General features: G+C 41.8%; 1 protein-coding gene across 1 annotated transcript in view; it reads left to right on the top strand.

The window, feature by feature from the left end:
- Nucleotides 1–20,857, top strand: part of znf469 (zinc finger protein 469) — a 188,026-nt gene that overhangs the window by 91,798 nt on the left and 75,371 nt on the right. Inside the window, exon 4 of the mRNA XM_079680838.1 lies at nt 18,615–18,660. The gene's annotated coding sequence lies outside the window, so the exon portion shown is untranslated. The remainder of the gene's footprint in view (nt 1–18,614; nt 18,661–20,857) is intronic.

Here is a 20,857-nt window from a genome sequence, read left to right as displayed (position 1 = left end):
TGTTGCAATGATTGCTCCTCAACATTTAACAAGGCCTCCTTGTCTTTCTTATTCTGCCTTAAACCTGGATTTTTACATGAACTACTATTTCGCGTGCAATTAACTTTCCCTACAGCAAAGTATGTGACTGGGGGGGAAGAATGATGGGGTTGATGGGAGGCAGTAATTGAATGGGTGAGTGCAAATGGGTAAGAAAAGATCGAGTCGGTGAGTGAGGGAAACAAAGACGCGGGTCAGGTACAGTCAGCGAATGTCAGCACATCCAAATCAGATGCCGGGCCCTCACCCATGACCTTGGCACCGTTTGATTTGCAGTTCTGAAAACAGTGTGTTTATTTAGTGAAGAGAAGAGAGATGCCCTAAAACCACTTCTTAGAGTCATCATGAGTTATTATTATGATTTTTTTAGTGCAAAGAATCCCAAATAAGTTACAACTTTTCCCCTCCTTTTTAATTATGACTTAAATGTAGATGTTATATTTGTGCTGCTTATTCTAAAACAAATAGAGTTGACTTTGGATGCATTTCAATGAGCTATCGTCTATTTAGCGTCTTAGCTTAGCTGTAACAGTACTTATTTTGGCTTTCTTCCCACCCTCTGTTGCGTTTGTGAATGTGTGAGCTCTGTTGTTGTTCTTCATTTGTCTTCCCTATGGTTTGAGTTTGAAGTATTTATTGATGTTGACGTTGTTTGTAGTGGGTTTTTAGATTAAGACCTGTCCGAAAGTAATTTGTTTCTATTGATACTGTATTTCTAGACAGTCGTTGTTATTTTTAGTTGTTACTGTAGTTATTGTTAGTTATATCCTAGCTGTTGAGCTTTGGTTCTTTTCAGCTCATTGTAAAGGTTTTTGTGAGAAGCTTCACGGCTACAACTTGTGAATGTTTGACCACTTTGTGGCTGTCAACTTGCTATCATGCTACATTGGACTGCATCTTTATAGAGCTCTAAAGTTGCAATAAAATCAAAAAATACTTTTTCACCATGTCACACAATTTTTGGTGTCATACTATATACTAATTTAAACTTTTAAACACCTCAAAACCCGTTGCATATTGTGTTGCCTGTTATTGTTCAAACCCACAGGACTTTGTTTTAACTCCATTTAACTTTTTAATGAATTCCTTCTAGCTGTTTTCCCTGTTCTGTGTCTTTACGCTAAGCTAAGCTGCTGACTCCAGCTTCATATTGAATGGACAGATTTGAGAGTGGTATCAATCTTCGCATCTAACTCTTTTAAAAGCAAGCAAATCACTTCTGTGCATACAGTTAGGACATTAATTACATTAGCCACTATCTAAATGATTTAGCCAACCCTTGGATGTATTTAAACGTTGATGTAAATGTGATTAAAGACCGATTACGGTTGAGTAATTTACACCAAGTGATAATGGCAGTTGGAACATCTTGGTCTTTATCAAAGCAGATCTTGTAGAGTTCTAACAAATTGTTCATATGAATAAACAGACATTTTCTTCCAGATTGCAAATGGATTTCTTATTCTAAAACCAGTTTCGTATCTTTCCCAAAAAAATTATGAGCTCACAGGAAAATGTTTAAGTAAATAAAGAAATAATTGGAGGTTGAGAAACTCTAAACAAAATATGGAGCCCTTTGCACTGAATAAACAACACAGCAGTAACAAGGATCCTGAAAAGGCACTTTTTTAAATACTTTTTTCATGCATAAATGAAAAAAGACAATCAGGCAAAGTTTAAACGATTAGAGTTTGGCTTATATAGGTTTGGAAAAATGAAGGTTCTCAAAGTGCATGAGATGTGCCCAACACGTTTAATCAATTATCTTTTTTAATGCATTGTTAGTTGATAGTCTAGTACCACTGCTGGACTTCAACATGCAAAGCCCAAAAACCATATAATAAAAATTACCAATATATACTGCATGGCCAATGTTTTACATCCTTATTGAAGTCCTCAGAGGCATGGCCATGTGCAGAGGTCAGGTTTCAGTCTTTATTGCCTAGGTAGGAAAACAAGCTGAAGAATGTTTCAGGCTTGAATGATCGTTAGCTCTTACAGCGGTGTGAAGACAAAACAGGAAGACCCCTGATAGTGTTTCATTAGCAGGAATCACTAACAGTGCCAGAGACTCCTCCAATATAATACATACTGTACTGTATAACCCTGCTGGATCCTTCGCTCTGATAGGTTGCCGTGTTGTCATCGCCAATCATGTGGTTGACTTTTTCATATGAATGAGGCCCAATGCTGCTGTTCATATCACATTGTGAGATGGGAGAGGAGTCTGAAGTGATCTGTGATCCTACTCTGTGGGATCGGTAACTATTTTGCCAGTCTGTAGTCGTGGTATTACTTCACAGTGTGTGCTGCTGTTTGTGTTGGCAAAGATTTTCCAGTTGAATTATCTGTGCAGGAAGCTGCCTGTTTAGGATTGTTTAACATGAGAATCCATTCAGTTGCCTGACAGGCAGGTTAAGCTTTGAAGGCTATTCAAGAAAGCTAAACAAGGCCAACATGGGCTGCTGTCCCACACCATGCTGGGTGTTCTGGGTATGGAGACGTTCCACAGCAGAGCTTGGCACTGATGATAAAACAATTGGAACATTAAGGACATTTTCAAGCGCAATGATGGGACATTAAGCAGTAAGATGAGCTGGAGTTGCCTGTATGTCTCTATCCCTTCATTCTCTAGTGGTCAAGACAATTTAGACGTAATAGGGAGTATTGAAAGGATGATAGTTACATCTGTGCAGCCAACATTTAAATGATCCTCTGCTGCGATACTTCAAACAACTGTACAGTGTGCCATAAAAAAACGACAATGTCGATAGTGTATTGTATATATTTTTGGACTATCACGCAAGTCTTAGAGTTGTCAAAGTTGTGTACAAAAAAAAGAGCAAATTCCAGCTTTCTTTCTTTGATAAGTATTTTCACATCTGTTGAACACTTGTCTGGAAAGAAGACCGGACTTTCTCAAGATGTATATAATTCATTATGCATCAATCAATCACATGAAATCGGTATGTTTTACTTAGTAATAGGTTTCAGTAATTTAAAGTGGGTCATATACCTCATAGTCAATGAACTATAGAGCTTTGACCGCTCAGCGACTGGTGAGCTAAAGTTGATCTCAGAAAAGAGATTGCTTTAAACAACATTAGCAGTATTTAATCTAATTTGCAGTACTTTGTTGACCTCCAATGCTGGGTATGTGGAAAGAAAATATTTAAAGTGATAACAGGTAGCCTGCTGTCTCCACTCATTTTACATCTCAATTTCACTGCGTTTAGAGCCAAGACACACACACATGAGCCACTCTGACTGTCTGAATAAGAAATAAATCCAGACCTGAATGCACTACCAGGGTTTCTATGCCATTGGAAAATTAAAATTGTATTTTCCATGCTTGGAATGGTTATACAGTACATAGTTATCACATTTTGAAAGGTTTTGTAGTAAAGCCATACAATTTAATTTAATTTTGCATTTGAATGTTAACATTTCACAGAAACGTTTTGCATATTTAGAAAAACGTCAGTCATTTTGGAGGAAACACACACACACACACACACACACACACACACACACACACACACACACACACACACACACACACACACACACACACACACACACACACACACACACACACACACACACACACACACACACACACACACACACACACACACACACACACTCAAACAGATCAAGGCCTTCTTACTAACACAATTGCACCAGAGTGCCAGGAGTAGGTGGTGAAATCCCATGTTAGGAGGCAAGAGGTCATGCTTGTTATTTCTGAGAGGATCAGTCCCAGTGTTACTGAGGCCTTACTGATGTCTTTTATATAGTGCAGACAGGTCCCCCTGGTTTTACAAGAGCCCTAAGCACCAGCACTGCAGTTGTCAGCTCAACCCCTCCAGAGCTGAGGGCCTCTGAGACGGGGCTGTGAACGCCTCACAGGTTGCTGAAATTGAGAGTGAAGTAATATATCTGTTTTCTACACATTTTAATTATATCTTTATTGAATGTGATGGTGTAATAGACAGATTTCCTGTAAACAAAGAGTTTTTATCAAACAACTAGTCCACTTCCTTGTTGTTTTTTTCCATGTTTTTGGAAACATTTTAAAATCATAATAGAAAGATTCTAGATTACCTCTACCATTCATGTTCAAAGCCGAACCTTAAACATCTCAAAAGAGTTTTGCAAATTTAGATCAACCTTTTAGACACAACATTTAAATTATTAAACCCTTCTTTGTCAACGATGTTGGGTTTCCTATGTCTGACTCTAGAAGTTCTGTGTGTCAGTAATTATCTTCTTAAATTGTAAACAGTGCTGAGACAGAAGAGAGTTGTTGACCATCACATGTGTTTCACTGTGTAGATATTTGTGCTTGGCATTTAAAAACAATCTTGCTAGATGACTACTAAACTGGCCCTCACCTACTGTAATTATTTTGGAAAACCATTGGAGCAGATTAAATAGAATATATGCTATTTAAATCTTGCAATGAGACAACCAATTAGCCCACAGGATATTAAATCATTTTGACCTACCTAGGCTGACATTTTGACTTGTTCTTGTAGGAAAGCAGGAATGTTCCGAATACATTAACAATGGCCCCGTTCTATTTAAATGTGACGGAAAGCTGTGATGTGTAGCCAGCACACAATAGCAGGACCAAGGCCGCTAAATTGGAATTCAACATCAAGTCTTTTTTGGGGATTTTCTACAGTGTCCATTAAAATGTCTTTTGTGAGAAAGGCCTAGTGCGAGCTGTGATATCAGGAATAAATAATGTGTTCCTACTCAGTCTGTACTATTTTAGTATCTATATTTCATAGTCTGTTTTGTGACAGCATTTAACTGTTTCCAACTACATATTCCACTCAAACATATGTCCTTGTATTATGTTTCCGCAGTAGAAATAACGTAAAAGTCGAAACACTACAGTTAGCCATATGCTATGGAGTAACATAATATACATTTCTGAAAATGTCCTGGCTAGCAACCTGAACAGGGGTGTAGGATACAGTAAATGTAAACTTTGTATATCAAAATGACTCAATAGATGAAAATGAAATGCATTGGATGGAATGAATCACCTGCTTTTGGCAAACATGATATGATCATCTTGAAGCCAATACAAATAACCATCAAGGTATAAACACCCAGCCCCCCAGCCCCAGTCTTAGCAAGATGTAATTACAAATCACTGCTGAGTACCATAATGATACCACGATAGATACATCTCCTGAGATGCACTATAGAGATGACTGGCTTGTCCTCCTGTGACCGATCGCATGCCTGCATTATACTCAGACAGATTGCATTTAACAGCCCTTAAATCATCCTAATTACGACCTGGCATGACACATAGTGGTGAGGAATTGCACACAGCTACGACTCTGCTCTCATTCCCCTCAGACGCACTACAGAGGGGTGATGAGCCGATTAAACAAGATTTGAAAGTTTTCCAGCCACAGTTTCCGGCTCAGTTCCTATTCCTAATTTCTTACAGTACAAACATATCGCCGCTTGATAACAAATTTGGCCGACCCCAACAAAGAAGATACGATCATGTAGCTTCTGCCCCACCACCTGAATGTGTTTGATGATGTAACCAGTAGCAGCGATGCTATCATGTGCTGCGGTGGAGACGACTCTGTGCTTTGGCAAGGATTGAGAGGATTTGAGTGCCGACAATCAGCATATCCTCTCCCTCTCTTGAGCACACACACCTGCTCATCAGCTATGTTTAATTCCTTCAGTTTCTAAAATGAGCACACATGCCTGCATATGCAGTACAATGGGGATGCACACACACACACACACACACACACACACACACACACACACACACACACACACACACACACACACACACACACACACACACTCACACAATAATTGCCTGGTTGATTACAGTGTGCTGAATGTGGCCGAGGTGGTTATTGTCGTTCTTGGTCCTTCTTTGAGATATAGCGGCATTGCTGGAGTTGTGGGTGGGCTTGCAAGATTGTCGTGCTTTGGCAGATGATAATTTGGGGTTGATTCTGTGGTTATTATTGGGGTAAGGATATAAGTTATGACTGTTGGTTTGATGAGGCGGAAGACAGCAGTGGAGAACAGAAGCTCAGGCCTTCCATATGACTGTCTACTGCAGATAACAAAGCTCTTTGATTTCCTTCTCTTGTGGCTCTTTTCTTTCTTGTTGTGTCCTATTTTAGCCTCCTAGGTTCTTTGGAGGAAAAGGAAAAATGAGACGGACATATAACAAATAAAAGAGGATAGATGGAAAGAGTGAGACAGAGGAGTAAAGAGGAGGGAACAGGACAGGGCAGGAACCAGGGAGAGGCAGCGTTTGAAGTTAAACAAAACTGGTCCATATCCTGAGGAAGTGACTGTTGCCAAACACAGGGATAAAGACGGGACTGTTCCTCCATGGTCTGTAAGTGCACATGATTACATGTGTAATGTGTGTGTGTGTGTGTGTGTGTGTGTGTGTGTGTGTGTGTGTGTGTGTGTGTGTGTGTGTGTGTGTGTGTGTGTGTGTGTGTGTGTGTGTGTGTGTGTGTGTGTGTGTGTGTGTGTGTGTGTGTGTGTGTGTGTGTGTGTGTGTGTGTGTGTGTGTGTGTGTGTGTGTGTGTGTGTGTGTGTGTGTGTGTGTGTGTGTGTGTGTGTATGTGTATGAGTGAGCTCAGCAACGTTTCTGTTTGATAATGTCACTGTCCCACAACACAAACCCTGTATTTGAGCGTGCAGCCATGGCTCCTTTTCACTTCTTATGCTTCCCTCCACCGTCACTTTACATTGTGCCCTCTGCTTAGCTCTTCACTTAGCCCTAAGCGTAATAAATGAAGCTCTCTAAAGGTCTGCATTCACTACTCGTCTGCTTCAAAGCCCAAAGATGTGTTTTTCCACTCCCCGGGTCTATAAACGAGGAGTTGATTGGGTGCTAACAAGGAGCACTTTATGGATTTCAGATAACATCGCTGTGCCTGTGTAATAGTGGTTCAGGGTCTCAAGGGTCATATTAGTTTGAATAATTTGTAATGGTGTGTGTGAGTTTTTCGCACTTTTATGTCTGTGCCGACAATTTTTGGGTATTTAGAGTTGAGTTTTTTTAAGGAAATGTGGCCGGTCACAAGTAAAGCAGTGTGTGTATGTTAGTGCCTGCCTTTAGTATGAGGTCATGGAGTTCAAAGCTTTCCTCACCCTTACAAGACGCATGAGCCTGTGGTTTGAGGTGTATTTGCATGCATGTGTGTATGTATACAAATACTTCTGGTGGAACACTGAGGGTGTGCAGAGTGGTATTAGCTCTGCCGTAATGACACACTTTGGTGGAATGCCACAGCCACCCAGACAAAACTTGCCCAGTGAAGCTGCTTGGGGCACAACATACTCGGAGATTACACATTAGTATGAGTGTGGTTGTGGGATATGTGTGCACTCCCACCTCAGTCTACACTAGTCTAGACTCTCTAACAGCACTGTTGTGAAACGCCTAATCAACACAGCTGATGAAGCGATGGAAATGAAAGAGAGCAAGGAGGATAAAGGTCACACAGGAGATTTAAGAATGAAGGATAGGAACTCCTGAAAGACACATCTGTGGAGAGACCAGTGGTGCATGAAACAAATGGTTACGTAAGTGCTAAAGATTATCTGTCTTGGAATGATTAGGGACTTCCCTACAGATATTCAAAAAGGGATCAGTGTGGTTTGGTGATGTTGTGAGTGGTGAAACAAACAAGATAGCTGTCCAACAGGCCGTGACTTTCAAACAACTAACAAAGCACATTTAATGGCTGAAGGCCCTCTCAGCAGATAGCATGATGAATATGCCTTAGGCTGGCTGCCAATCAGTATTGACTATCATCCCTCTTGTTGGAAAGTCCTTTGTTTTCTGGAAGCTGTTGGTTTGACTCTAAGCAGGTTTTGGAGGACTTTCAAATCTTGGACCACATGCTTGACAGACTGGATAAGAGAAAAAAATGATGTCTTCAATCCACACCTGAAAGCTGAATGCTCATCTGTTTAATAATGTTTTTTGTTTGGATACTATACACTATATACCACTGTGGGTCCTTGTGCGAATCTAAATAAAAGCTATGTTTGGCTTAACTTTTCGCTCAAAATGTTTTTCCCTCACTGTAGAGGCTTTAATGCCTCTTGTGACTCAGAGACTTGGAAACAATAATAGACAATGTACAGTGAGTTTAGTAATTACGCAACTTAACTGTTGCTCATTCATAAAAATTGTGCTTCCTGACCCACGTCTTCATTACCATTTTTCAACTTCCCGGGCATATATTTATGGGCACAGTCATTTTCATTGGCACTGGATCACTATAGCTATTCTTAGTGTGTATGTGTTTTGGTTCAGGGAATCACTTTTCATTGTCATGCGCCCTCAGAGATTCATCTGTCTTGCTATTTGTCTGACATATATCTGCTTTTTTCTCTGGCTCATATGTCGAGCTTGGCTCTTCAGGAGTGTAAAGCGGTAACACACACCTGTTAAGATGCATGGCGGTCTACCTGTGTCTTGGGGAATCGTAACTACGGATAGATAGAAAGTGACATTGAGGGACTAACTGTGACAAATAGCCACCATCAATGTTTTTGTTCTGGCGGAGCTGTTTTTCAGTCTGGTTTTACTCTGTGTTTATGATATTGGGTTGTGTGTTTGTGTCTGGACAACAGCAGAGCCCACAAGCTTGAGCGTGATAGAGAGGTTGACCAAAGCATAGCCAGAGGGCTGGAGTCTGGTTTCGACTTGAGTGATTTGATGGTTTGTATTTCAACCACTTCCAAAGCCTGCTGGGCACAATAGCGGATGGAGCTGAGGAAAGTATACCAGCATTCCTCCAGAACCTGCCCATCGACGATGGTCGCTTCACAGCCAGTGAGCTTGCCAGGGCGAAGTCCACAGTGAGAGAGGACAAAAGTGCTGGGCCGGATGGCATACCCCCGGAGGTCTTAAGGCCCTGACACACCAAGCAGTCACCAGAGAACTCGCCGATGCCGACGCCGACTGTCGCGTCGGCGTGTTCTCCTGCGTCTTGGCCATGTGTCGCACTGGAACACACCGCAAAGACTTCAGCCGAGTACGTATGAACTGCGCATGCGTGAGTGGTAATAACTCTCCTTACCAACAGGTGGCGGTAGTGTGTATTCGTCATTAAAAACAGGCAACAACCGGAAGACAGAGAAGAAAAACAGACTACGTGATATAAACAAACAACAAATAGCGTGTGAGTTCCATTTTCACTCTCGTCCATCGAAAACATGTTTTGTGCGGTACTGGAGCTATCAGCCATTGGAGTGTTGCTTATGGAAGGCATTCTGAAGCAACCGTTTCGCTTCTCATGCACTGATTCGCTAGCTGAATAGCCAATCAGAGTGATTTCTTTGTCCGACTGCCTGTGGCCGACCCACGGCCGATTAAACATGTTGAATCGGCCGTGCGTCTGCCATGAAAGGCCAAATAAGGCGTGTCACGGCCGACGGTGCGGGACACACCAAATTGAGTTTGGGTGACAGGGCACGCTTCGTCGTCCGACTAAAGAAAACGGCCGATTTCGGCCTGGTGTGTCAGAGCCTTTAAAGTACTGTGATCTCGATGACCTCATCCTAGACTTTTGCAACCTCGCTCTACTGCACAACATGCAGCCTGATATATGGTCTCTCTCCAACATCATCCCGGTGCCTAAAGCTGGAGACCTCTGAAAGCCAGACAACTACCGAGGCATCAGCCTGACATCTATCACCGCAAAAGTTTACAAACGGATGATACTGAACAGGATACGGCACGCCATCGACCAGTGGCGGCGCCAGAGAATTTTTGTTGGGTAATCTATGGTAGGGTTAACCCATACAGTGGTGGGGCTCAAGTCAGTATTTGTAATGTAATTACATACACGCTATATCGCACCCATTGACAGTGAAACGCCACGCGTGAGGCTTTTATTAGCTTTTATTAGTCTCCTTTTATCAGCTAAATTACATCGAGAGCAACAGGTGTGAGTTAAACAATACAATAGCCTATTCTTCTAATTCCACGTTGTTTTAACATGCTATGCAGCGGCAGAAACAAGAAAAGTTGGCATATAGAATTGACACAGAGAGGGAGAGTGAGGGAGCGAGGGAGAGAGAGAGACACACAGACACAACAGGTGGCCTGTATGACAAATAGAGACTATTGTCATACAGGCCACTCTTTCAAATGACCCATTATTACAAAATATATTCAAAACTCACTATTCACTCTTCAGGTGGGTCGTGTGACTCTGGCACCAGTCGACTTGTACCTCAATGCGAGGGCGTTTAAGAACAAATCTATCCATCCGAAATATACAATTAATCCTAGAAGTTCTGCTGTCTGTCTGCAATTTACTCGGCACTTTTTTTCACTGTGAACTTGACGTATCGGTAATGCATGACGCAGCAGACCCAACATTTCGTTGCTCTGATTGGCTGTAGGTCTATTCAAATTGCATTCGGAGGCATTTTGATCTGACCGCGGCCGCGCCGATATTATAACGCGAGATAATTTCCACACCTTTAGTGTATAAAACTCCCCCACTACTTAAACTATTCCTTGCACCCCTCTAGCATAAGCCCGAATGTTCTCAACCATATTGCGTCAGTAACGTGCACTTTTTGTTACAGCAGGATCAGTTTGTGTGTTGTGGACATGACCGGTAGATTTTCGCAATCCGTGTTCTCAACATGCATACTTTAACATCATTTTTCATGGTCGGGCTAAGGTAGGGCTAAGCCATTTCTTGGAATGGCTGTAGCCTACCCCAGCCATACTCTGGCCCCGCCACTGCCCTCGACCCTCACCTGAGTGAGAACCAGAATGGCTTTCGAGAGGGGAGAACCACCGCAGCCCAGATCTTGGCACTAAGGAGAATGATCGAGGAGGTGAAAAAGGATAACCTGACTGCTGTACTGTGCTTTATCGACTTCCAAAAGGCTTTTGACTCGATCCACAGAAGCACAATGGTGAAGATCCTTGAGGCCTACGGTGTCCCTCCCAACCTACTCCAGGCAATAGAGACCATGTATGCAGGAACAAGGGCCAGGGTGGTGACCCCAGATGGCAACAGCGAGGAGTTTGACATCCTGGCTGGGGTAATGCAAGGGGACACCCTGGCCCCCTTCCTCTTCATCATGGTCCTGGATTATGCACTCAGGAAGGCCATCAGTGGACGAGAGCAGGATCTTGGCTTCACTCTAACACCAAGAAGGTCGAGACGACACCCCACAGTAGTCCTGACAGACCTGGACTATGCGGACGACATCAGCCTGCTCTCCAACAGCGTGGAGCAAGAACAGGAACTCCTGAACAGATGGAGTCAGAGTGTGCCAAGGTTGGCCTTAGGCTAAACGCCAAGAAAAATGAGGTTATCACCTATAAAATCTTACCGGAACATCCACCTCTGACAACAACAGAAGACACTGTGCTTAAAGAAGAAGGACTTCAAGTACCTGGGCTCATGGGTCGACTCAACCGAGCAAGATCTTAAGGTGAGGAAGGCACTTGCATTGAGGGCCCTGAATGGCATGACCAGTGTATGGAACTCCAACCCCCGTTAAATCAAACTCAGCTTCTTCTATGCAACGGTAGAGTCTGTTCTCCTCTATGGCAGTGAATGCTGGACCCTGAAGACAACCCTGCAAAAGTCTCTAGACGGATGCTACACCAGAATGTAGCGAGCAGTACTTAACATCAGCAAGAGTGTACATGTAACCAACAAGATCCTGTACGAAGGAATACCAAGGGTGAGCGAGAAAATTGCAGCCAGGAAAATGAGACTAGCAGGACATTGCCAAAGGCATCAAGAGCTGCCAGCCGGCAAATTGGTGCTGTGGGAACCCACACACGGGCATCGGTCACGAGGACGTCCCACTTCTTCTCAAACATACGTGGAGGTACTCAAGAATGACGCAGGAGCACAAAGTACCAATGAACTGGCCAGATGTATGGAGAACCGGGATGACTGGAAGCAACGATGGAGGGCTCGTCTGAGGACGACCTAGAGAGATTATCTGGACTGAGAACCCAAAAACTCGGGAGATGCGTGTGTGCTGTGAGCCCTGTTCATGGGAAGGGGAGGAGTCATGGACATTGAAAAGGTGTTGGGAGTTCCAGAGGAACGTAAAAACTCAGTATACATTAGCCATCCTGTAAAACACGTCTGTTTTTGTTCAGCGCTATAGCTGAAACACACTGAAACAGACGTGCTGTGGCGTGGATGTGTGTATGAAGGCAATGTCATCAGACTGTCTGAATTATAGTTGTAATGAGATGTGTGTGAAGTTTTCCAGAACGAACAAGTCCAAAAAGGCATCAGGGGCTCATACATCTGATTAGATTGGTCCACACAGGATGCTGATGCAGCAGAAAGGTCATGGCTAGAGGAAACTGATAAAAACCCTGTGGGCCATTAAAAGACTGCCATTCTCCAGACATTGCTGAGTCACTGGTGGCAGATTTGAATGTTAAAAACAAACGTGTTGATGAGTCAAACATATCTGGTTTTGGTTGTGTGAGATCTTTGTTAACAGTCTGAAAAGTCTGGAAAATCTGTAACATTTGTGGTAGTGTGTATTTTGATATGTTCCTTTGTATGCATGCATCCTGCTTTGTGTGATTCATTATTGCTTATGGCAATGACGACTGGACATTTGTTTCTGATGATTGCTGTATTTCACTTAGGAAGGCACGGATTAGCCAGGTCCTGCTTTCTGCTCTGGAGGAGAGAACAGAGGGAGGGTGGGACTGAACAACTGGCAGGGTGAATGAGAATGTGGGACATCTGCTGTGGTTGTTTATTTACCCTTTGAGGAAGTGAGAGAAAAAAAGTGTTCTTTCATCCGTTGGCTATTATGGTTTATTTGTCCAATCAATGCTTTAATCCTATTCCTCTGATTCTGTAACACTGTTTTCCTTTTTCCTTTCCAGTTTGTTTTTGTAATGACTTTTGGAAGCTGAATAAAGATGCTCCATATACATAAAGAAACCGTATGCAGTCTTATGGGACAGTCTACCTTTTGAATGAATCACTTCATATTAGAGATGGCACATGAAACATCTTCAAGATTTGACAGTGAAATATTGTGGTTAGGGTGTGGCGTTCACACTGGATGATGGGTGTTTCTTTATCACAAAATTCAATTAAAATTATGCCGGCGAGTGAGTAAACGTTTTTAATATTTAATTATGCCTGACAAACGTTAAGCTTATCCGCACCTTTACTGTTTCACAATCAGCATTTGGTCTAACTTCAAAGAAATAGTTGAACATATTGTCAAAACCACCAATGTCCGTACTCTCAGTACGGAGGTAGAGCTGGGAAACAATTAGCTTAGCTAAGAAAAGACACTTGACATCATGGGGTAGAAAATGCACATAATAACACATCTGAAATTCACTGTCTTATTTATTTTAACAGAAAATTAAAACAATAATTGGTCTTTTAAAAGGTGCTTTATGTGCCGCAAACATAGAGAATATCTTATTTTACTCTTCTCGTGTAAAAACGTTTTTTTCAAAAAACCTTGAACTAAGCCCTGACCAGTGTTGGTTACCTAGACAACACTTCCAAACGTGTGTGCTGTAACCCCCAAGGGGACACGAGATAAATTGGAGGGGTCGTATATAGAGGGAAGGGAACATCAATCTTTAGATGAACTATACCAACCACTCAAAGACCCACCTCCATCGAAGGGTCACACGTACGCGCTGGTTGGCGTGTGTTTGGTTCTGTTTATACAACATATGGTTCTGTTTATACAACATTGTGTCCACACATGTGCACAAATGCAGTCATAGATTTAGGGCTGCTCATGGACATCTGTACAGACCTGGCCGGAGATGAGGAGATGTCAACTTTTAGTATGATTTTACCCTAACCTTAAATGGTTATATTTTAGTCGCCTTACTCAGCCTGGTTGAACACCTGTTATTTGTCGTGCTAAGCTTAGATTTGTTCTCGTTTTTTTTAACAGATCCCGTATAGACTTAGTTCACAGCACACATGTTGTATAGACTGAGCAGGAGAAGCACAGGTGTGATTGATAACATTAAAAACGACTGCATTCCATTGATGTAAGCTACCTCCAGGGTCCTGCTATTGTGCATTCCGGCTCGCTAGAACGGCCTACTGGGGCACATTATGGAAATGAACAGTTGTTGACAAAATGTATTTCACTTGAGCTTTTCCCTCTATGACAACTATTACTGTTGTGGAAAATGTCTCCTGTGTTCACTGATGTTTTCCCTGGTTTAAGAATCAGTCAAACAATCACACCAAAGAAGTTTGATAATAATAGGCATGTCCTCTAGCTAAAGTCATAAAAACATTAGGAACAGAGAAGTGGCTTCAGCCCTAGATGAGATCAACGCAGCTGCACAACTTGTTGTAAGTCCAAAGAAAAAGAACTCCTAAACTTTTTTATAATGTGAAAAGGTTAAATGCATCTTGCAACCGCTACCATTCTTGGTGTTGACCGACAAAGAATACTGTTATGCTGATCCGTTAGGGCAAGATCAAACAAAGTCACCCCCTTCCCAACTACAAATGGAAAACATGAACAAATTATACAGCTGCATTAATGAAATAGCAATAGGCTATAATAACTAGGCACTGTATATTTGTATTTTGACAAAGAGGTCAACATTTGCATGTCCAATCTATACAGTAGCAATATGGGTTGTCATACTGGGAAAAGCACAGGGGGATCTAATGATCTTAATGATGCCTGTATCCATTGTAGTGAACTATAGCCATATGTCATTGAGCCAACACGCACATATCCATGGCCCTTACACAGACACACTTAAATATTACATTCATACTATTGTCTTTCATTATAACTGTGATTTTCCTGCTATGGCATATCAGACAGTCTTTTATGAAAAGGTTTTCAGAATCAGAAACGGGTTTATTGCCATGTAGGTTCACACATACGAGGAATTTGACTTGATGTCATGGTGCATACATAAAATATAAGACAGAAAATCTCCATAAAACAAAAATCTAATATAAAACAAAAAATCTTTAAGGACACTGTAATACAATATAGTTAGATAGCAATAAAATAAAGCGGTAATTTACAGCGAAATAGAATGCAGTGAATTATAGAATATAAAATATGAAATAAGAAATATGTGCAGTAAGCAGTATTTGAACATTGTGTGCATTAATGTAATGCATACAGAGTCTACGTTGTGGCTGAGGTAAAGTGTCAGCGGGGGGGCCGGGCCTTGTTTAAGAGGCCGATAGCGGAGGGGAAGAAACTGTTCAGGTGGCGAGAGGTTTTGTTCCTGATGGAGCGCAGCCTCCTGCCAGGGGAGGGGGGTGAACAGTTTGTGTCCAGGAGGGGACGGCCACTATCTTCCCTGCCCGCCTCTGGGTTCTGGAGTCGTGGAGGGATGGCAGACTGCAGCCGATCACTTTCTATGCGGAGCGGATGACACGCTGCAGCCTGACCTTATCCTTGGCTGTAGCTGCAGCGTACCATATGGTGATGGAGGAGGTGAAGATGGACTCGATGATGGAGGTGTAGAAGTTCACCATCATCGTCTTTGGCAGGTTGAATTTCTTCAGCTGCCTCAGGAAGAACATCCTCTGCTGTGCTTTTTTGATGAGGGAGCAGCTGTTCTGCTCCCATTTGAGGTCCTGGGCGATGATGGTGCCCAGGAAGTGGAAAGGCTCCACAGCAGTGACTGGGGAGTCACACAGAGTGATGGGGGTGGGTGGGGCTGCGTTCTTCCTAAAGTCCAAAACCAACTAATTTAGTTCCTGGGGCTTTTTGGTGTGAACGCAAATATATCGTTGAGTATCGTTCCTGCTGTGTCCAGGTGCTGGAGGAGGGAGTGAAGGGCCATGTTGACAGCGTCGTCCACAACCTGTTGGCTCTGTAGGCGAACTGCAGGGGGTCCAGGAGGGGGTCTGTGATGGATTTTATGTGGGACAGGACAAGGCGCTCAAAGGACTTCATAACCACAGAGGTCAGGGCGACGGGTCTGTAGTCATTTAATCCTGTGATCCTTGTCTTCTTGAGAACCCGGATGATGGTGGAAGTTTTTAAATGATCTTATCCTGTTGTGGTGAAAACACATGATGTTGGCACAATACCTCTCCACAACATGACATATGAGCTTGATAGTTTAAACTATTTTCATGAGAGTGACAGTGTTTCCTTGCAGAATCATAAATCTAGCTCAACAAATGACCTTTCTGATAGACTTGTTATCTAAATCTTCTTTCCATGATATCAGATGAATGGAAAACGTGTACAGCCTGTTGATCCGTTTTGGGATTTCTTTTTGCTTGCGTTCGACGTCTCTGTGCTGTAGCGTGAACTCTGAGAATCCCCCAGCTCTCAAATTGGCTGTTTAGATTGAGTATAGCACTATTTGGCCTTCACAATGCAGCCGCTCTCCAGCAGGGCTTTCCCCAGCCAAAATCATTGAGAAATGTTTACCTTCACCCTCTTACATGCTGGGGTGGTCCCAGAGCACAGGGTTAATGGACATACATTGCAAGTGCTCAGCTGTGTGTATACTCAAAGGTAAACTTAAAAACACAGAAGTATAGAGTAAAGCACTAAACACAAAAAAGCATAAAACCAAGCTTTAAATTAATAAACAAAAAAGCCAGCAATTAGCTGTACTGTTTCACCTTTCACTGCGAAGATGGTTATAGTTCTTACTTTGGTATGTGACACAATATGTGGCGCAGATGTTGAAGAGCTCCTATCAAACATGAACAAAACTATGACTTAGGTGTTTCTGTGTGAGTGTTTGGCTTTATGTTTATCAGTATAAGTTATTAGCTTCTCCAAAGAAGAAAGCCATTTTCCCATTTTTTCTATTTTGTTTAACTTTTGTGACTAACTCTTTCAAACAGGATAATTATCTTTAGACATGATTAGTCTATAAATGATTTTACGCATTTGAATTGAATGTTGTTCTTATCCAAATAAGAAAATGTTTTTTATGAATGAGTGGAGGTTTAGGAATTTTCTAAAATACAATTAGATGGGTCAAAAACTAGCTTTTCTTAATTCATATGGTGGTTTTACTCAACATGTACGTTTCGAAAAATCGCGATTACAGTTTTTGAGGTCTTATACAGACAATGGAATCATAAAAGGCTTTAGTTGCATTCAATGCCTGGATAGGGTTGGACTTATACTATTTTTCCTTAAATAAATACCTTTCAGCTACTTTGTGAGTAGTCTGTGGCAGTTGGTTACTAAATGTCTGAGATAAACAGTGTGTCTGTTTGTGTGCAGAGTTGTATGGTTTCTGTGTGAGAGCCTCCTCGTTGACTGTTTGGTCTCAGGCATCCTGCGTAGGTGGATGACTCCTTGGTTAGTCTCATGGGGGGATGATAAGTCATGGGAACTTATGTGGTGTGAAGCCCAATCTTAGTTCATCTCCACCCCCCCCTGAAGAAATATGACATGCTTAAACGTGCATACACACAGTGCTGGTTTCCACAAAGCACATCACTACATTAATCACAGTCTTATCTCTTCTATCTTCTTTTGTTCTTTTGGTGTTTTCCTTTTATTCTCTTTAACTCTGTTCAGGTTGAAGCCACATGTGCCTTGGCGGAGCTTTGAACCGGTGTGGGATTAAGCCTGTCTGTCTGTCTGTCTGGGTTCATCTGACAACATCGCATGGCACTGCTAGTTCATCTGACTCTGCTCTTTACCAAAATACGTTTTTTGATCTGAACTGTTCTTGCAAATAAAAATATCGTAAGTGAAAAAAACGTTAAGGGTTTAAGCATTTACATAACGTTTAACAATGAAGAACTTAAGAAAGTGGTCTGTTGATGATTGAATACAGAGATGAAGTTGATTAAACATTTGCAAGTAACAGAAGGCAGAAAACACTGCATGCATTGTTTATGAGGCACTGTTGGGCATTTATTTAAACATTACAATATTTCTTCCTGTTTTCCTTTATTTTTGTCTTCAGACAGTATGAAATGTGACTAATGCCATCTGCCATAAAAGGCACATTTCAATTTGACCACGACTTATCGATTCTAGGAGGCTTTCTTCTTCTTTTGTTCTTCCTCCTTCTCCTTCTTCTTCTCCATAAGGGGTTCCATTCATTTACATAGATACAATGGAAACCCACCTAGTTTTTCTATTGAAAAGGTGCACAATTTTCATTCTCTGTATGGAATCATTTTCAAAATCACCAGGTTTCAGCGAGCACTAATAAGGATAGCTTTTAATACAAGCTCCTCTGTTTAATTCTTTCCATGAGTTGAAAGAAGGTCTCTTGTGGTAAACGTCTCATAATCTTCTAAAGAATAAACAGTAAACACTTTGAATAAATAAATAAAACTGTACTCAAAGTTCTCTTGAGGAAGTTTTAACTAGGCTCTGGTTGTTGTTTTTATACCCAATTGGAAGTGGAAAACTGCTCCAATATCAAAGGCCATCACAAAAGAAAACAAACATATAAAGCTCGCAAAATAACCTAAAAAATACCCAAGTTCCTTTTCTGAGACCACAGATTGACATTTACGGACCTTTTTTTTAACTCTAATCTACTCTCTATTTGTTTATAGGTGGAATTTCCTTTTACTCAAAGGCTGACAAATGACACCATCAACGGTGAGTGCTACACACACCTGGTCTAATATGTTTAATTGTGTAACTGCTGCTGATACCCAGAGAAAGAACACACTGTATGACAATGGGAGAAATGATGTGACATTCTTATACATTGGCAGGGTATGTGCTTTTTTCAAGTTATGAGTTTCCCAAGTGTTTGATATAAACATTTCTCCCATGGGTGAAAATGTGTCTGCATCTTCTCGTCTACACGTTAACGCCCATCCCTGACCACAGCCAATGGGGGATAATGCATGGTTGACGCTTTGCCCCTCCCTTTGAGATGTAAATCTTGTTTTTCTCTGCTGACCACCACGCTCCCAGGAAAAGACAACAGTCTTCCAAATGACACGGTTGTAGACTTCCGATTACAGCCCTGTCACTTACTCCACCAACGAGTAAACACATCAGAGAGAGAGAGAGAGAGAGAGAGAGAGAGCGAGAGAGAGAGAGCGAGAGAGCGAGAGAGAGAGAGCGAGAGAGAGAGAGCGAGAGAGCGAGAGAGCGACAGAGAGAGAGAGAGAGAGGGAGAGAGAGAGAGAGAGAGACTTATTGTTTGCCTCCAGACGTCAGACCTTTGGTTAAAGGGGCTAACATAAACAGTTAAACCAACGTTAAGCCTTTTGTTAAGCTGTCTCACGGCACAAGTCCTCTGGTTTTCAAAGGGCTGACGGAACATAAAGCATAACTCATTTCATTATCGAGTTGTCATCTCGTTGTCTGTTCTTTTTACTGTTGTTTTCTTTATGTTTTTCCCTTGTTAAAAGCAGTAGAAGCAGTGCTGTAATCTGAAAACATTGTGTCACACTTTATCATGCTTTATTATTCAGATTACAAGAGGAGTTTGTCTAAATGATGCAGTTCTGAATGATAGAAATCCAAATTATTATAACAATAGTTGCAGCCATCCACAGGACCTTGATCCTGTGGCCTGTGAGATGACAGTCTTAGCGCTGGCTTCGTTTTGGCCTCCTGACCAAAAGTGTGATAATTTTAGACTCAAGTCTTTCACATGGTCTGGAGCAAGGACGGCATTTGGAAATAAACTTGGAATTTAGCTTAATTGTAGTTTACAGATTTAGGAGGGGCAGCGTTCTCTTTTTTATTTTCCTGCACAAATAGAGAGTGACTGGAGGCCAAAGACATGAGGTTTGAAAGCCACAAAAGAGGTTAAAGAACGTCAGAGGCAGTGAGGACACTATTGAGCCCGGTTCCTTAGCTCTCTCTAAGGCTTCGCCATGCTCTGCCCTTAATGTAAGATCCTTTTCCTACTCACCAAATCAATCAGATTTATTATTCTCCCCAGGCCATGAAGTCTTGCAGTAAAACTAGTTTTTAACTGCTTTATGCACAGCCAAGTTACAATGTTAGCTTTTTCAGATGTTTATCTTTTGCTGTAGGAGTTACAAAATGTTTCTGCTGGGAATTTTTTTATGATATGTCTTTTGACGCTCTTATACTTCAACGATTTCTCAGCACACATGTTTTGGGTCTAAATACTTTCCAATAACTCATTAGCATATGAGTAATTTCTCTCTGTCATGTCTTCTTAAAAAACCTTTTCACCTTTCTATTTTCCGAAAACCGACTCCCTTGTATCTGTTTGCTCACATCCGGAAAAATTACGAAATTGTGATAAACATTCAAGATTATTTTTCATGTGTGGTGTGATTCATAGCTCACGAAAATGATATCATGGAATTGTTGCCGGGATTTAGCAAACAGGGGGAGGAGGCAGAAGTAATGGATGAGATTCAGGTGGGGTTCCAGGGGACATAAACTGTGACCCAGTTCAACGGATTAGGAGTCTCCTCGCTTCCTCTCTTGCTGCGTGGTCTCTGGGTGTGAATGATTGAGTATCTGGGCCTCCCTCATGGTCAAGGTTTCTGGGATGATATTAGATCAAGATAAATCTTTTGTTAAAACACACATTTGTAACCTTGGATTAATGCAATCCTTTACAGATGCAAACACACACACAAATGCACAAGTACATGTATGCATGTATGCACACAAACACAGACATTGCCAGGAATGCCTTCTCTGGAGACCATTGATGAGGAAAATGGCTGTTAATGCCGTGCTCTGCTGGAAAGCATGCCATCCAAACTGCAGTATGTCCACATTACCTTAAGGCTGTCACTGCCCAGACATCACTTCAAAGAGGAGGTAGATCAAACTCAAGAAAACAAGACCT

Source organism: Notothenia rossii, assembly GCF_949606895.1.
Source record: "Notothenia rossii genome assembly, chromosome: 5".
Classification (NCBI taxonomy): Eukaryota; Metazoa; Chordata; class Actinopteri; order Perciformes; family Nototheniidae; genus Notothenia; species Notothenia rossii.
Note: the sequence above shows the minus strand (reverse complement) of the source record. Positions and strands in the feature narration are given on the sequence as shown.